The sequence below is a fragment of the Sorex fumeus genome, unplaced genomic scaffold, assembly GCF_029834395.1.
Source record: "Sorex fumeus unplaced genomic scaffold, SorFum_2.1 ptg000063l, whole genome shotgun sequence".
Classification (NCBI taxonomy): Eukaryota; Metazoa; Chordata; class Mammalia; order Eulipotyphla; family Soricidae; genus Sorex; species Sorex fumeus.
In genome coordinates this window covers 28,406,536-28,412,535 of record NW_026606120.1, presented here as the reverse complement: position 1 = coordinate 28,412,535, position 6,000 = coordinate 28,406,536, and the positions used below count along the sequence as shown (strand labels likewise).

At 44.4% G+C, this 6,000-nt stretch overlaps 1 pseudogene; it reads left to right on the top strand.

Moving 5' to 3' along the window:
* The first annotated feature begins 203 nt into the window (after nt 1-203).
* The window catches only part of LOC130034974 (contactin-associated protein-like 3), a 183,344-nt pseudogene continuing 177,547 nt past the window's right edge, over nt 204-6,000 (top strand).

Here is a 6,000-nt window from a genome sequence, read left to right as displayed (position 1 = left end):
TGCTGGGGCTCTAGGGAACCCCTTTCCAGCCCCATGCACCTACTCTGTCTTCATGGGACCTTTTGTATCCCTTGCCAGTCAGCCACCTCAGTTTTCCTGCCTGTCCTGAGTCAGTTCCCATCCCACCTCCATTCCTGATGTTGGGCTTACCATGGACTTACCCACTAACACTCAGTCTCATAGTGCCTCTTTTTTTGCTTGCCATGGATGGTGTGGCAGCCAATGTCATCAACATGGAACTCATCTGTCAAGGACCATCTGGCCCAGTGACTGCTGAGTTCCTGTTCCCAGGAGGTTACGTGTCCTCCAGCATCTCCTGGATCCCACTTTATTTTGGCACTTTCTTTTTCTTTTAATCAATAATGTAGGAGTACTGCTATTTATTCAGCCATTGATTAGGCTGATTGAATTGGGCATGAACTCCACATTACTTTTTTTCCCAGAATGTTAATTTTACAATTTTTTATTATTATTGTTTATCCCCATGAGATAGTTATGGAGCTTTCCTGTTTCAATTTTATCATACAATAATCGATCACCAAACCCTCCCCCATTGCACATCTCCCACCACCAAGGTTGCCAGTATTTCCCCCAATCCTACCCCTCCCCTGCCTCTATGGCAGACAATCTCCCCCATACTCTCTTTTGTATTGCTCATTATGTATAGCTGAGCAGGAGGTGGTTTGTGGGTTGTGGCTCTCACATACCTAACAGTTGGCCTTTGATTTCTTGGCAAACTTGAACCCAAGTTGTCGGGATCCAGCCAAAGGCACAGCAGCAATTTTGGGGTATCAGGAAGTCTGAAGGCACCATAAGGCTGCTGATGCACTCGCCCTGCAGGTACAGGTTGACCTGCTGGCAGCACCATACCCCCGTATTTTGGCACTTTCATCTCCTAATGCCTCTGTTACCTTCTATCTTTTTTTCTTTCCTTCTTTGAATGTTTTTACTGTCATCTGTTCATAAGCATTTTTTTTATCATTGCTTGTTTGTCTTCTTTTTTCTTTAAGCCTCCACCTGTAATGTTATAAATCATAGAAATAAATTCAAGTCAGTTTGCATAGTTTAGCAATTAGACTATACTGGAAGGAGAGGATTTAGCAGCATCTCTGACATTGCAAGTGACCAAGAGTCTTGTTCGGTGCCTTCTGCACATTGACTTCTGGATTTGACTACCCTATACTGGTTACATTGTGAGAAAGCATTTTGTCTTCATCAGTTGTCTCTAATCAGAGGAAAATTGATCTGATGAAATAGTCCTGCCCATTCTACTAAGGACTGAAGATCATGGAGTTGTGGATGAGTCATTGAAGGATCCATGTTTGCCCTACAGATCCAGGATTTCAGTTTGTCAGGGATAAAATGTGTGCAGTCATAAAACTAAGCCCTGAGTCAGGGTTAGAGAAGAGTGTGCCAGGAAAGTATACACTGCTAAGTGTGGAGCTCTGCCCTTCATACTTCAATATTTAGGAACAGATTTGTGTTAATTCAGTCATTCTAAAATTTGTTTGATAATATATATTTGGGCTGGAGTGATAGCACAGCAGTAGGGCATTTGCCTTGCACGCAGCCAGCCCGGCCAAGCTGGGTTCAATTCCTCCGCCCCTCTTGGAGAGCCCGGCAAGCTACCGAGAGTATCTCGCCTGCATGACAAAGCCTGGCAAGCTACCCGTGGTGTATTCAATATGCCAAACACAGTAACAACAAGTCTCAAAATGGGGATGTTACTGGGCCCACTCAAGCAAATCGATGAGCAACGGGAGGACAGTGACAGTGACAGAATGTATATTTGCTAATATATGTTTGCTAATAAGTGGATGCCTCAACAGAATTAATAAGCACATTATGTGGCATGTGACAAAGAAGGGTCTGTAGGTTAATGTTGACTGTTGGAGATCTGAACTAACTTTAGTTTCAATGTTGATTATTTATTATAGGACTGTATAGCACTGTCCTCCCATTGTTCATCGATTTGCTGGAGCAGGCCCGTAACGTCTGTTGTGAGACTTGTTACTACGTTTGGCATATCAAATACATTATTGGTAGCTTGCCAGGCTTTGCCATGCGGGCAAGATACTCTCGGTAGCTTGCTGGGCTCTCCGAGAGGGGTGGAGGAATTGAACCCAGCTCGGACAGGCTGGCTTGGGTGCAAGGCAAACGCCCTACCGCTGGGTTATAGCTCTAGCCACTTAATAAGTTTCTATGTTTTTTTTCAGCAGAGTGGACTAACACCTAGTGATTCTATGCTGATCATTTTCATGTAACTCACTTTGTCTGGGACTCAATTGGCTCCTTTTTTATTTTTCTATTGCATCACCATGAGATACAATTGTAAATCTTTCATAATTAAGTTTCAGTCATACAATGATTGAACACCCATCCCTTTACCAGTGCACATTTTCTAGCGACAGTGTCCCCAGTATCCCTCCTACCACTCCCACTTGACCCCACCCCCTGCCTCTAAGACAGCCAATTTCCTTCTTACTCTCTCTCTACTTATGGGCATTATAGTTTGAAGTACAAATACTGAGAAGAATTGGGTACTTAACTTTCCACCTCATTTATTGTTGTGGCAGTGACTTTATAGCTGGACAGTTTTGTTGATTGCACTTAGCACCATGGACAGCAATTGGATTTTCTTGATGCGTTTTCCCCTCCAAGGCTCTGAAAACTATTAGGTTAGGGGTTGATGTTCCCGGAGTTATACTTTCTCAGCTGAGACTTGTTGGATTTAATCAAGGCAAAGTTGCTGTTCTCAGATAGACCCTAACTAGATATGTAGCTAACACATACAGAAGGAAAGCTCAGTTCATCACATGAGACTGTTAAGTAATGGGAAGATTTTGATTCTAAGTCAAATGCAAGCAGAGAAGTTTTAACAGGGCTTCTTTCACAATGCTGCGCAGGATAAATCCCCATTGAAATCCAAGAGCAACCTCACTCGCCCTTAATAGTAGGTTTCAGAGACAATAGAGATGAACTTAAATTTTTTAAATAAAATTTTATTTGAGGCACCAATTTTGTAGATAGTTGTAAGACTTCAAACATGAAACATTCCAGCATAACCCCCTCCATCAGCCTGTCCCCTTCCTTCCACCATTGTCTCCGTGTTGCTTTATTGCCTGTATATGCGAAATATCATCAGTGTTTGTCCCTCTCCTTGGACTAATTTCATTCATCAACCTTCTTGGGATCTGTGCTTTCCATGGAGAATGTTCTTCCTTTGTTCACTATTGGCCACATCTCTTCACAGCCCCCAAAGGCTCACACTGTACTGAAATTGTTCATTATTGAATTTTTCTATTTTTTTTCTGAGAACTTTAGTTTTTCATTTCTCACAATGTTTTCATTTCACCATATTTATTCATCTCATGCCAGTTGCACGATTTGCTCAAGCGGGCCCAGTAACGTCTCCATTGGAGACTTTGTTGTTACTGTGTTTGGCATATCGAATACTCTCGGTAGCTTGCCGGGCTCTCCGAGAGGGGCGGAGGAATCGAACTCGGGTAGGTCATGTTGGCTGCGTGCAAGGCAAATGCCCTATCGCTGTGGAGCGATAGCACAGGGGTAGGGCGTTCGCCTTACAAGCGGCCAACATGGCCGACCGGAGTTCGATTCCTCCGCCCCTCTCGGAGAACCCGGCAAGCTACCGAGAGTATTCGATATTCCAAACACAGTAACAACAAAGTCTCCAATGGAGACGTTACTGGGCCCGCTCGAGCAAATCGACGATCAACGGGAGGGCCTTTATCTTTATTTATAATTTAAAAAATCAGGGATTGGAGCAAAAATACAGTGTGTATATCACTTGCCTTGTACCTGGATGACCTCGATTTGATCTCTGGCATTCCATATGGTCTCCCGAGCTCCACCAGGAGTGATCACTGATCACAGATCCGATCGTAAGCCCATAGCACAACTGAATGTAGCTCCCAAACAATAAATAAAATTTTAAGCAGCATGATTTACAAAGCTATTAATAACAGTTTCCGGTATTTAATATTTTCTCTCCAAGCTCACCACCAATGTCAGCATCCCTCCACCAAAGACCTGAGGTCCCATCCCTGTCCCCATCTCCCCTCTTTAGCAAATTCATTATTTATTTATTTATTTTTATTTATTTACTTATTGAATCACTGTAGGAAAAGTTACAAAGCTTTCAGGTTTAAGTTTCGGTCATGCAATTATCAAACACATTTCCCTTCATCAATACTTATTTTTCACCACCAAGAACCCCAATAACCCCTCCCCTCAACCCTCCCAATGCCTGTGAGGCAGATGAATTCTAGTTAACACTCTATCTTCTTTGATTAGATTCATTGTTTCGAGAAAAGATGCACCATTATTTAGAGTTTACACCATTATTTAGAGTTTACACCCCCAAATCAGACATGCTGAAAAGGCATTGTGAAATAATTTGTTTTCTACAACTGGTTACAAGAATCAAATGATGTCATGGCCAAGTGATTTTGGATCTCTTGTATTTTACTTATTAAGCCTGTAAGTATTTCTGCTGAGAGTCAGATAATTATGAGATTGATTTCTGTGCTCTGGAACCATGGCTATGCTGGAGAGCTGCTCGTGGGGGCAATTCGTGACCCCGGTAGGACGTGAAGAACGAGCCGGGAACGCCCCCATTCCCATGAGGTTTCAGTCGTCCCATCACGACTGGCTCATACCTGGCTTTCCAGAGAGCTCCGAAGTGGCTGCCATCTTTCTTTCCAGAGGGAAAAAGGCAGCCACCACCTCTTTAAAAAGAGAGAGCAAGCTGTATCCCAAATGTAGCACTGTAGCACTGTCCTTCCATTGTTCATTAATTTGCTTGAGCTGGCATCAGTAATGTCTCTTTTGTGAGACTTGTTACTGTTTTTGGCATCTCTCTCGGAGAGCTTGCCAGGGTCTGCCATGTGGGCGGGATACTCTGCGGGCAGAATATTCTCAGTAGCTTGCCAGGCTCTCCGAGAGGGATGGAGGAGGGTGGCCACGTGCAAGGCAAATGCCCTACCAGCTGTACTATTGCTCCTACTCACTGTGCTATTGCTCCAGCCCAAATGTTAAAAAAAAGCCTTCACCTTATTTTACTCCCAGAACGACCACCAACTGGGAACTCTTTGGTACTATTGCGGCAACATGGGAAGATGCCATTGTTGACAACATTGACGAGGAATACGATCGACTGGTTCAGCACCTCCATGAATGTGCGAGGAACGCCAAGAGAGAGATAGCCACAAAAAGTCGCCTATCTTCGAAAACTCTTGAGCTAATTCGCCAGCGTGGTTTGGCGCATGCCTCAGGCAACCGCAAGCTAACGTCCGAGCTTGCAAAGCAGTGCAGAGATGCGATCAAGGAAGACCTCAAAGAGAGAAGAGCAGAAGTACTGGTAGATGCGGCAGAAGCCGGGAAAAGTATTCGTAACGCCCGCCTGTCCTTCGCCAACTATAAGACCAAGATGACTGCCCTCCGACGTCCTGATGGATCCATCACATCCTCCAGAACGGCAATGGAGAAGATTATCCATGACTTCTACTCAAATCTCTTCGATAGCCATGTCCACTTGCCGACATACCAAATTCCACAGGATGGGTATGTCGTTCCCAACGTTCTCCCTTCCGAAATCCGACACGCCATTTCGTCAGTAAAGAAGCAAACAGCACCCGGCCCAGACAAGGTCAGACCTGAACACCTGAAGAACCTGCCGTCAGTACTCATCAATACACTGGCTCGGCTCTTCACTCGCTACCTGTCTGAATGCAAGGTTCCATCTCACTGGAAAACCAGCAGGACCGTACTACTGTTCAAGAAGGGAGACATCCATGACATTGGCAACTATCACCCGATCTGCCTATTGTCTGTCATCTACAAGTTGTTCACTCGAGTCATCCTGAATAGGATTGGCAGAACACTAGATGAAGGACAACCATGTGAGCAAGCAGGGTTCCGCAAAGGATTCAGCACCATCGACCATATCCACACGATAACCAAACTCATTGAGGTTTCTCG